Here is a 10,770-nt window from a genome sequence, read left to right as displayed (position 1 = left end):
TTTGTAGAGTAAGCTTAGGTAACAACAATATTTCTTTCAGACTTCATATCACCTTATTCAAAACAAGAAGTACCCTTTGGTCTGAAGGGTAGAGAAGATTTCCAGGCATAGGGCAGAAAAAGATGAAAAGGAACAGTGGGCTTTTAAGTCACGTTGTGCTTGAGCAGGATTATAATACTCTCAGGACTTCATCCTGAATCTCTGCTTCAAACACTTTAGCATAATCAGCTTCTTAGGCCTTTTGATTCCATGCCAAAAGCCAACAATGCCAATGCTCTCCACAAGAGCCAAAACATCTCCAAATGAGAAATTAAGAAATATTGGTATTGTCATCACACGATGCCAGTAACACTATGACTTATCTATGTGGCTGTGAGGAAATTAGGTATCTTTATCCCACAGTGTAAGAGTCTATCATCATTCTCTTGTTGAATGGAGGGTTACCAAAGCCACATGTGGGGAAAAAAAAAAAAAAAATTGAAAAAAAAAAATTGAAAAAAAAAAAAATAAAAACAGGAAATGAGCTTTTTGTGTCACCGAACAACCCTGTCATGGGAAATCCTGATATTTCTGAATATTGTAGTATTACAGGATTGCCATATAGTTTTACTATGCTCTGCAACTAGTTGTTCATCCTGGGTGGGTGCACAGGGAATGGACAGGTCTTTATCCAGAAGAATTGCAGTAGAGAGTTAGCCTAGCAAGCTGCTCTGTTATTTCTTCCTGAGACATAATAATTTATTTTGTTGACACTCACATTCCCTCCAGGGCAATGTTAAATAGTTCAGCGGACACCATGTGGGTGTAAACTTAGCTGGTTGACTTTCCCTGGAGTACTCACAGGTAGCTAGGAGGTAAAGATATAAGAAAAAGCTCCTTTACTGGTCTCTCAGCTGTAAGTGGGAACAATTCTGCTCTCAAAACATGACTGCCAGCTCACCCAGTTGGATGCTAGTCTCCTTTTGGAGTCAGCTGAAAAATCAATGAATTCTGGTGCTCCCTAGCTGAGGCTGGTGACCAGCATCCTGCTCTCCTCTGCTTGGCTGTTCTCCACTGATAATTTATGTTTGCAGGCCATAGACAACAATGGTTCATGTAGCTAATTACCAGCTCTAAGTTGGCAATCAGCTGCTGAAACAGACTAAAGATCAACAGCCTGAACTTTGTCTCAGCTGTCACCAGGACTTCAGCCATGAACATTTCAGCTGCCAACAGCTATGAATGATTCCATATGTACAGTAAATTTAGGGCCTGCCACACTTTAAAACAAGTGCATGTCTGGCATTAGAGGCAAGAAAGGACAACCTGGGCTATCACCAGTATTACCATGGTTATTCTGATAATTACCATGGGCATTGCCAACGCACAGTGAGCTGTCAGCCCCCTTACACGGTGGGTGTTTAAGATTACAGAGCTCCGTCTATGTTTCTTTGGCAGGGATGAGGAAAATATTTGGCTGTGACTATGCTTTCTTCATCTTGCTAGTTATGGATGAAAAGCTGACATGTAAACAGGCAGGTTCTGTCTGAGCTGGAATTAAAGTTCAGCCTCATAAGCTATAGAATTACATATACAAATACTTCAGGAAATCCATACAGATCATTTATTTCATGTCTTTTATTTAGGTATATGCAAACTGACCAGCATAGCTGGTCCAGCTACAGCAGCTTTTTAAATAAAAATAAAAAATCTTTGGAAAAATACTAAATTACTGTAAATTAAAATTCTCATAGGAGTATGCCACTTACAAAAAAAAAAAAAAAAAAAAAAAAAACCCTTGCTAGGCAGTCTTTTCAAATCCAGTATGAAATTTTCTTTCAAAATGAGGAAAACCATAGAGCTTCCTGAAGGCTATAACAGAACAGGCCTTATTGGAAAAGGTTGGCAGCCTGGGTTCAAGTTATTCTTCTGCACGGAGTACGGATATTCAGCATTGGGCTTTGCTGGGATGGTTTATCTTTCTTGCACAAAATAGCTTCCAAGAGGACTGTGTTTGTTTTAATGCAGAATAAAAACATATATATATATATTTTAATGAGGAACTGTTTTGCAGAATGAAAAAACAACTCTCAGCCAGCTCTACTCCTGCAATTCAGGTCAATGACTTGTGCACCAGAGCGCTGCCATGACAATAAACATTACTAGAAAATAAAAAGATGTAAGTGACCCTCTCTGAGAGTTCCTGACAATTTGATCTGAATCCCAGTACAATATCTTTATCACAATATCATCTTTCCTCTCTGAAACTGTCACTGTCACTATAGTAACTGCTGTATTAAAAAAAATATATAAAAAAAAATCCCCTGCTAATTTTGAAATATGAACATATACCTAAAATAGCCATGCTTACTGTATCAGGAATATCACCCAAGGATTTTGCAGTGCTTTCAGAGAGATCATAAACATAAAAGTTACAATGAAGAAATGTTTTGTATTTGATACAGTTAGTCTGCTAGCTGTCTTATGTGGAGTTACATGGCTTCATCTCCTTAATGAGTTAAGATATTTATATAGAATAAATTATGGAAGAAAAAGAAAAAATGGAAATTACTTTAGAAGGGAGACATGTCTAGATAGTGAAGACAAGGTAGAAATTCTTTTCCACTTTACAGCTGTTACAAGAGTAAGTGATAGTCATGATAATATGCAATCTCTTTTCATATTACTGGAAGATAACGTAATTACATTGCCATGAGCAGGCACAACTCACCATGTCTTGCTTGCCATTTTTTGCCATGCTGAATTGCTCCTGGATTCTGAAAATCACTGGGAAGTACTGTGAAAAATCGCATGTCACGTAGAGACAGCCAAGGGATAAAGCAGATCACTACTGTACAATATATAAGGATCAGCATAAATTAGAACTAGCACATGATCTGTCCTTCTGTGCACAAAGAAGGATTTTCTCCCAAAGTAATTAGGCTTTTTGTGCAAAAAGCTTTTTTGCATTACTTGTTTATAGATGCCTGATCAGATGCTAATCTCTTTATCATCTTCTTTAGTCTAAATTTTGTTGCTGTTACTTGGGATTTTTAGCATGGTAGTTTCCTTAACTGTCAAGACAGAAACATATCTCAGATCCATAATTTATATTTCTGCCTTTAATTGTTCCATTACAAGTTGAGCTATAATAATTACAGTAAGTTATCCTTGTTCAAAATACAAACACTTCAAAATGGTTAAAAATGATCTGTGAAGTATCCAGCTCTGTTTTAAATATTACTGAACTTCTTGTTGTTAGTTTGAATGCTTATAAAAAGTATGCTGAAGACAATGTTGGACATGAAATGTTTATTATTATTATTATTTTATTTTATTTTATTTTTTTGGTATTGAAATAGACATATAGAGACACAAAACCAAATTTCCACATTGTTCTTCCAACTTTTTTTAACTTTGAGTACACAGTATAGAGGCAAGGGGGCAGAGAGAGAACCAGTCTATGGGGCTGAAATGGAGGTGTTCATTATCTACCCAGTCACTGGCTTCTCAGCTGAGAAGGTAAAACAAAAGGAAACACTTCTGATGGCTTTAGGGTCAAATTAAATGTTCCAGGATATCCATATAAATCACTTACTCAATTGATCAATTTCTACAAATAGTTTTTAAGTGACAATGGCCTTCAAGCTGTAAGTTTACTGAAAATTAGCTTGAATGGGCAACCTGCTCCTTGGATCACACCTGGACACACAGAACCACTCTGCAGAGCCACATCAGATGTCTGTGCCCCTGCTTTCCCTCACTCTCCACAGTGGTGGAACCAAGGATTCCTTGCAGCGTGTGGCACAAGTCTTCATGTTGCTTTGGCCTGTTTAGTGCTTCCTTTCTGTTGAGTTACAGAAAGCTGTTTCTTTGTGGAATTTATAAGGTGAAGAGCAGGAAAGTATGGGCTGCCTGACAGACTTTAAATGGCATTGCACATCTGTCCTTGCTATGAAGTTTACTAGCCCAGGTGAATTCATTATACTAGTTTTAGTCCAACCTCAAACTGTACCAGCCTCAGTTGGAAGAAGCACTGTAAAACTAAGAAATAATTTTGTGTCTGTGGATAGAAGGGACACGAATGAGATCTCTACACATATTGAAGTGGAGAGAAAGATTCTGTCCCTAGTGACTTTAGGCCCCTCTTATTTTCTGTACATGATCTGTCCCATTGCCTGCACATATCTGTGGTCCAAGCTGAGTTTGCTTGTACAAAAGTCAGTTGCAGAACTTCCATTGACCTAAATGGCAATGGGAACAAAGGTTTTAGCAAGTGTTATAAGAAGAATAAGCTTTGCATCTCTAAAATGGTGGGCTGAAAAGAGGCAAAATTAAAAAAATGAAGTGATCTTGGAAACAAAAATTCCATTTTTGGAGAACTTGTTCTTACTTTCACATCTCTGTCCAGAATATCTCACATGAAATAAAAAAGAAAGAAATTATCTCACTATTCTGTTACAGACATCAAAATCTAGAAAACTTGAGAAATAGAATGAAGGTTTTACAGGATTACAAAGCCAAGATGATGAGAGAAGCTTCCCAAATTTGGTGCATTTGTTCAAGAACAGAACTTTAAGAGGTCTTGTCCATCTGTTCCAAAACCAAATTAAAAATCTGTCCCCTCCCCCAAAAGAGTTCTGAAATGTATTCCATATCTTCACTGATTTTTTTTTTTCCCATTATAACACCAGCACATATACTTAATTAAAATTACTAAAATGTCAGGACTCTATCAAAAAATTGAAGGTGTTGGCCTGTGTCCCAATTAGTTCTTTTATTAGCTACTCTTGTAGAATAATTTTTAATGAACTGTGGATGTATTTGATCAGGAACTGATTTAAAAGAACAGGTTATAAACAGTATACTGTTGCAGGGCAGGAGGTCAGGTTATGCCCCAAAAGAATTAGATGCATTAAACTAAGACACTGTTACTTGAAAACTTTACAGATACGGGTGCTATATAGAAGACCTCTAGGAAATTTGGAGCTAGTGGGTAAATTTCCTCTGCTTTATAAAGAAAAAGACTTCAATTGTCTGTAATGTTATCAGAATCTGTTACAATCCCCCTCTGGGACAGCTTGACTTGTCAGAGACTCTGTTCTGTAAGATGCCAATAATGTGGATGAGATGGTGAGCACCCCCTGTCCCACAACACTTCGAGGGAGGGGAGGTCAGGTGTTCCTGACTTCACTGGATTCACTTCAGTGGAGGCATCCTTGCTTCTGCTAACTTTATTTTCTACAAAACCGTATTCTAGACTCAAGGGGTCAAACTGACATCTATCAGCATAATAGGACGTATTCAGTCTCCTCTTATTTTATATCAAGATTTTACCTCAAAAGGACCTATAACGCACTTAAAATTCAATAAGAGATTAATTGTTTTTCTGTCTCAGGGACCAAATTTTCTATGGTTTTGCTAATATTTTTTTTTTTCTTTAACTGTAAACCAAGTTCCATAAATCCAGCCTGGGACCTGAAGACTTACTATGTTTCTCTCACAGAAGGAAAGAACCTAATGATTCTGCAGCTTGGTTTTTAATTACCAATTATATTAATGACGCATGGGCCAGGATATGTCTCTCCTTGTCTCACAGATATACTGGTTCTCCAGGTGTGAAAAGAGAATGGGTTTAATGAGAAAAATTGCTCTGTATTTATGCATTAACTGTTTTACAGACCATTTTAGATACAATTATCAAATTAAAACTGAGTAAATACTGTACCTATACCATCAAATTTGAGTGATCCACCATGGTTTGAAAAGAGTTTTGAATCCTCTTTTGGTTAATTGAAAAACTTTTCCAGAATATTCCTTGGAATTTGCCATTTCTTTGAAGAAGAAGCTTGAAGAATGACCTGTCAGGCATTGTTTCTGGTAATGCACACAGTGAACATAACCATATAAACCCCAAATTTCCTCAACAATATATTCCCACATTTCAGATAGAGTTAATTTATTATTTAGTATCATTACCGATTCTAAAAGGTCTGCTCTTCACTTGATTTAGATGACTTAATAATTTAATGTTATGGTAAGGAAGAGAGTTTATTTGCAGGAAATAAATCCAATACTTTAAAAAATCTTTAGAGCAACTGAAACACCTCCTTTGTTTCTTCAAATCAGAATCATTCCATTTTTGGAAGATCATGTCAGTAATAAAGTCTAATTTAAGGGCAAATATGTTCAGATTTATTTTGTCCTCCTTCAGGTGTAAGATTTTTCAGGCTTTGGCAGAGTTGTTCCTCTGAGTCAGCTTCAGCATAAATGGGTATTGTTCTACCTATGTAATACAGCCTAGTAGTTCCCAATCTTATAAAGCCCTGAAGGAATAATCAGATCATGCTCTAATAATGCCACGTGCAGATTTCCATCTAATCCTTATCTTTTCCCCAAGTGAAATGGGATAAAATACCTGTTTTGCTGAAGTCGGTCTGATAGATTCACTTTGCTGGGGGAAGCTAACGCTAACGCTCATTTCCATGGAAACAGCTTGCAGAGGCATCTCATATGCAGTGCTTTGGGCTAAGTGGAGCAGAGTTTGGGTCCCACTTTCCACACAATCTAAACTGATGGCATGTTGCAAATACGCAGTGCCAGTCCCCATGTTGTGACAGCCTTCTTCCTCAGGAGGCTGGGTACCCCTGTGAGCAGCTCCCACCAAGTCGTGCCCCCGCGCTTCCCATGGGCTCTGCCCCACCCATGCTTGCTGCAGAGTGCCAGCTGCATCTTCTGCTTGCCTTTTTATCAATGAGGTTATTTTTAGTGATTTCAAAACTAAGGCGTGCTGAACCGCAGGCTGCCCATTGTGTGCTGCCTCTGCACTGATGGGGGTAAGAGGGAAAGGGAGGACCAAAAGGCAGGGTAAATGTTTCAGCCTTTTTAGCTGCAATGTGACATTGCAAGCTGGATCACAGAGCACAGACCAGTTCAGCTATGTATGTGGTATTTCAGCACAATAGTTTTTGTGAGCAAAGAATGCCTGCCCTGGGCATTTGATGCTGCTTGTGTTCTGTAAGGGTTCTAATTTCATTTGGATTCCAAGGTTTCTCCAGGTGCAGAAAGCATGAATACATGAAACCATCACTATAGGCAGCTGCTTAGGCATCTCCTAGTTGTTGCCATAGTCATTACCTTGAAAGAAGAGAAAAATAATAGAATTCTGGTACCTTAATGTGTCTAAGTTAGCCAACAGGGACCTTGTGAAAATCCCATTACTCTTCAAATAGAAAACAAATTACATTCTTTATCTTGGAGGAAAAAAAAAAAAAGAAAAGAAAAAAAAAATCTTTCCCTCTTTGTTTGTCTGATTTTAGTTCAATTCCTTTAGGCTTTATTGTTCATTTTTCCCCTTGTTTGAAGGCATTATTAGTGAGTTCAGTTTTCATTTTTTACTATATATTTTCATTACCTTAATGCACCAGGACCAACATCCCTTTGTCCTAAGGGCTTTACAAATCACCAAACAAAACAAAACAGCAACAACAACAAAACCACCGTGAGATAGAAGCAGAAGACTAGAGACAGCAGGCTAATACAGAAAGGCAGAGAAATCCTAAGAAACATCACAACCATATTTGTCAGCATGACAGGCAGGGATCTTAGAGTACTATCAGCCTAAACATTTAAGTGCTTTTTAAGCAGGATCGGAAAAGAGAGTTTGACAGGAAATTTTGCAGGAAAGACCTGTGTGACAGATTAACATCGACAAACTTTTGAAATGGATTTACACTTGCAAAGGACCAGCATCAGGTCTTTACAAAATCTCTCTAAAAAAAAAGAAAAAAAAAAGAAAAAAGAAAAAAAAAAAAAAAAAAAGAGCTCTTTAAGTAAAGTGAGTATGGAAAAAGGGGGAAGACTGGACTACAGGTAGCAGCATTAGATGCTAGAATAGGATCTTTGCTTCTTGATGGCAATAAGCTATGTAATGTACACACATATACATGTACCAAGAAACACATATATGTGTGCAAACAAATGCAGTCAGGTGAATATTTTATTACCTAGAATAATCTGGGTGCTTCAGTACTTCTTCTTTCTCTACTGCACAATAATATAAGAAATCTAGATTAATACGAAAATGCTACCAGCATTGTTTTCCCAAACTGCATTACACTTCACAAAGGCAAATATTTGAAGTCTGAAAGTGAGCATGATCTATTTTTCCCTGCAGTAATTTGTTGGAAGAGAGAGCTTCCCCTGTCAGAGCTCTCTGGCTTTTGGCACTCTGCAGAATACTAAGTGTGGCTTCCCCCCTGCACTCCCTCCATGAGGTATTAAATAGAGAGGGAAGGGGCACTGACATAAAAAATATGTTTATGAATGTCAAGGACAATTTATTCTGTCTTTACAAGCAAACCTAAGGAAAAATATGCCAAAAATACCTCAGCATGAGAAACTGCACTGTAGTCTGTTGCTTGGCTTAATGTATCAGAAAAACATACGCATTTCAAGCTGATCCCTCCATGATCTCTCCATCTGTGGCATATCATTTATTCCAGTAGTGTATAAACTGCTTTCATTAATGCAATATTCTCCCAAGTTAATCATAAATGGACATTACAGGTAAGAACCTAGCACCATGTTTGAATTTAAATCTGGATTGTCAGTACACTATTGTATCTTTCAAAAAATAACACTTGACAGGAACATTTTTTAAATTGCCTGGCTGACACAAATACATATAGGCTATACAAATTTGAAGTTTCCTTAGGGTTATGTTTTAATCAACATATCAACATATATTTATTACTTCTGAATGTTATCACATCCAACTGTATAATTAAGTTGTATTTATAAACTTTCTTCCTTGTTTTGCAAGATGGCCCCTGTTCCTAAGGGGGTTTCTGTAGTAGACAACATAATAAACTTGAGCTAAGGTACAGTTGCTGCCTCAAACAACTACAAAGTTACAAGTTTTTTTTTTTTTTTTTTTTTTTTTTTTTTTTTTTTTCCTGAAGAAAATTATATCCTATCCTACTAATGCTGAAGACTTGTATTTTTGTCCCATGAAGGTCCCAATGACAGCTGACTGTTTAGGTACAAGACTTGAGACAAATCTACGGTAGCCCCAGTCGCTCTTAATTGGGTTTTGCTATGCATCCTCCTTGGCTTTGTCCATGGGGAAGTTCATTTCTTGTTGGGTACTAGCAGCCTGGGTGGCTGGTGCATCTACATAAGTGGCTAAAGCTGCTGTGCTCAGCCCCAGCACCCATCTGTTCATAGGGCTACACCAAGTTTTCCAGGAGGCACTGAAGATCAGCTGGTGCTACCCTTTTTTGCAGCATGTAAAGTCAAGGAAAGGCTGTCAAGCAAACCAAATGTTGATTTTGGCAGGGATACGGTGCAGAAGTGGGACAACTGCTCAGTGAAGTCCCAGCTCCTCCACCTCCCAGCCATCCACCCAGGCCCTCCAGCTTGTAGGCCTCCTCCCTAGAGACTCAGGAGTCTGAGAAGAGAAGCACAAGGCACGTACCTTGGTACATCTAGCATGACGGTTTACTGCATGCAAACCTTTTCCATTCTCTTTTTCTACTGGGCTAACACTGCCCCTTTCCTCCCAAACTGGTAAATCCACGTTGCTCCACAGCTACACCCCTTCTTTTCCTCCCCTGCCTTTTTTTTTTTTTTAACCAAGGACTCCACTTCTTTCTTTGCATTTACTTGTTACTCTGCTGTGCAAACCACTTAAAATAAAATGCTTAAAGAGAACTAAAAGACATTCAAGCATTACCTTATTGATTTTCATGTTACACATTTTCCTAACATCTATTTAACTCTTAAGGCCCTTCAAGATTCTTCTGCCTAAAAATGGGCTCCCAAGTCAGTCCTTACATACAGCTGCACCACACATAACTAATACATAAATAACAGTATTTTCCAAGGATTGTGAACAGCTAATGCTCTAGGTTATTTACTAGGGTATACCACTACTGATTATCCAGCTATATGTATGCCGTTCTCAAAATCTTCCCAGCTCTCTGAAAGCCTTTGGCTGACCACTGCTCCTAGTTCTCCAAGCTCCATCTTTGGATATCTAACACAAATGTTTGTTCTGCCTTTGAGCTACTCTAACGTTATAAATACTTCTACTTCTCAGACTCTCAAACTAATTAAATCCAAGATGATGATAAATGATGGTTTGCAAAGTTCTCAAGAGGTCTGAATGATTACTTTGTTGTTCGTTTGTCCTATTTCCTAATTCGTTATGCAAAAGACATTTTTAAACAGGGCTAAATAGAAAACATTAATGCGTTTGAGAAAAGCTGGCAAATTATAGTTGAGATCTAATGCCCTCGCAATATTTAAATCCCATAGAGAAAAGATTGTGCTTGGCCATTTAGGATATGGAAAATGATTCTATTTTTCCAAGCCAGAAATATTATTTATCTTGTTTTTAATGTAAGGAAAAAATATGGAACATACAATGAAAGAAAATATGCTGATTAGGGGAAAAGGCTGTAGTTAACATGGCATTCTCAAAATCTCAGGCCTTTGCTGCAGATATTTCTCAGGTTTGAACTGATGTACATAAACCTCCATCACTTACATGCCAAAAATCAAACAACTTGAGCGTGACACTGTTCTCTAACTAGGCTGATCTCCCAGTCTCCAGGGATAGGCTGAAAAGTGGCTGCCACTTTCAACTGGTGATAACTGCACACTTTGCAATGGAGATGCAGGCTAAATTGCATGAGTGCTGATAACTTTCCAGTGTTTTTCTATTTCTCGCCCACATATCCGGAAAGATGGGCAATTTTCTTCATAATTCACCAAGGTAAGAGTCTC

Source organism: Oxyura jamaicensis, chromosome 1 (genome assembly GCF_011077185.1).
Source record: "Oxyura jamaicensis isolate SHBP4307 breed ruddy duck chromosome 1, BPBGC_Ojam_1.0, whole genome shotgun sequence".
NCBI classification, from domain to species: domain Eukaryota; kingdom Metazoa; phylum Chordata; class Aves; order Anseriformes; family Anatidae; genus Oxyura; species Oxyura jamaicensis.
The sequence above is the reverse complement of the archived record's forward strand: the minus strand, read 5'-3'. Positions refer to the sequence as shown.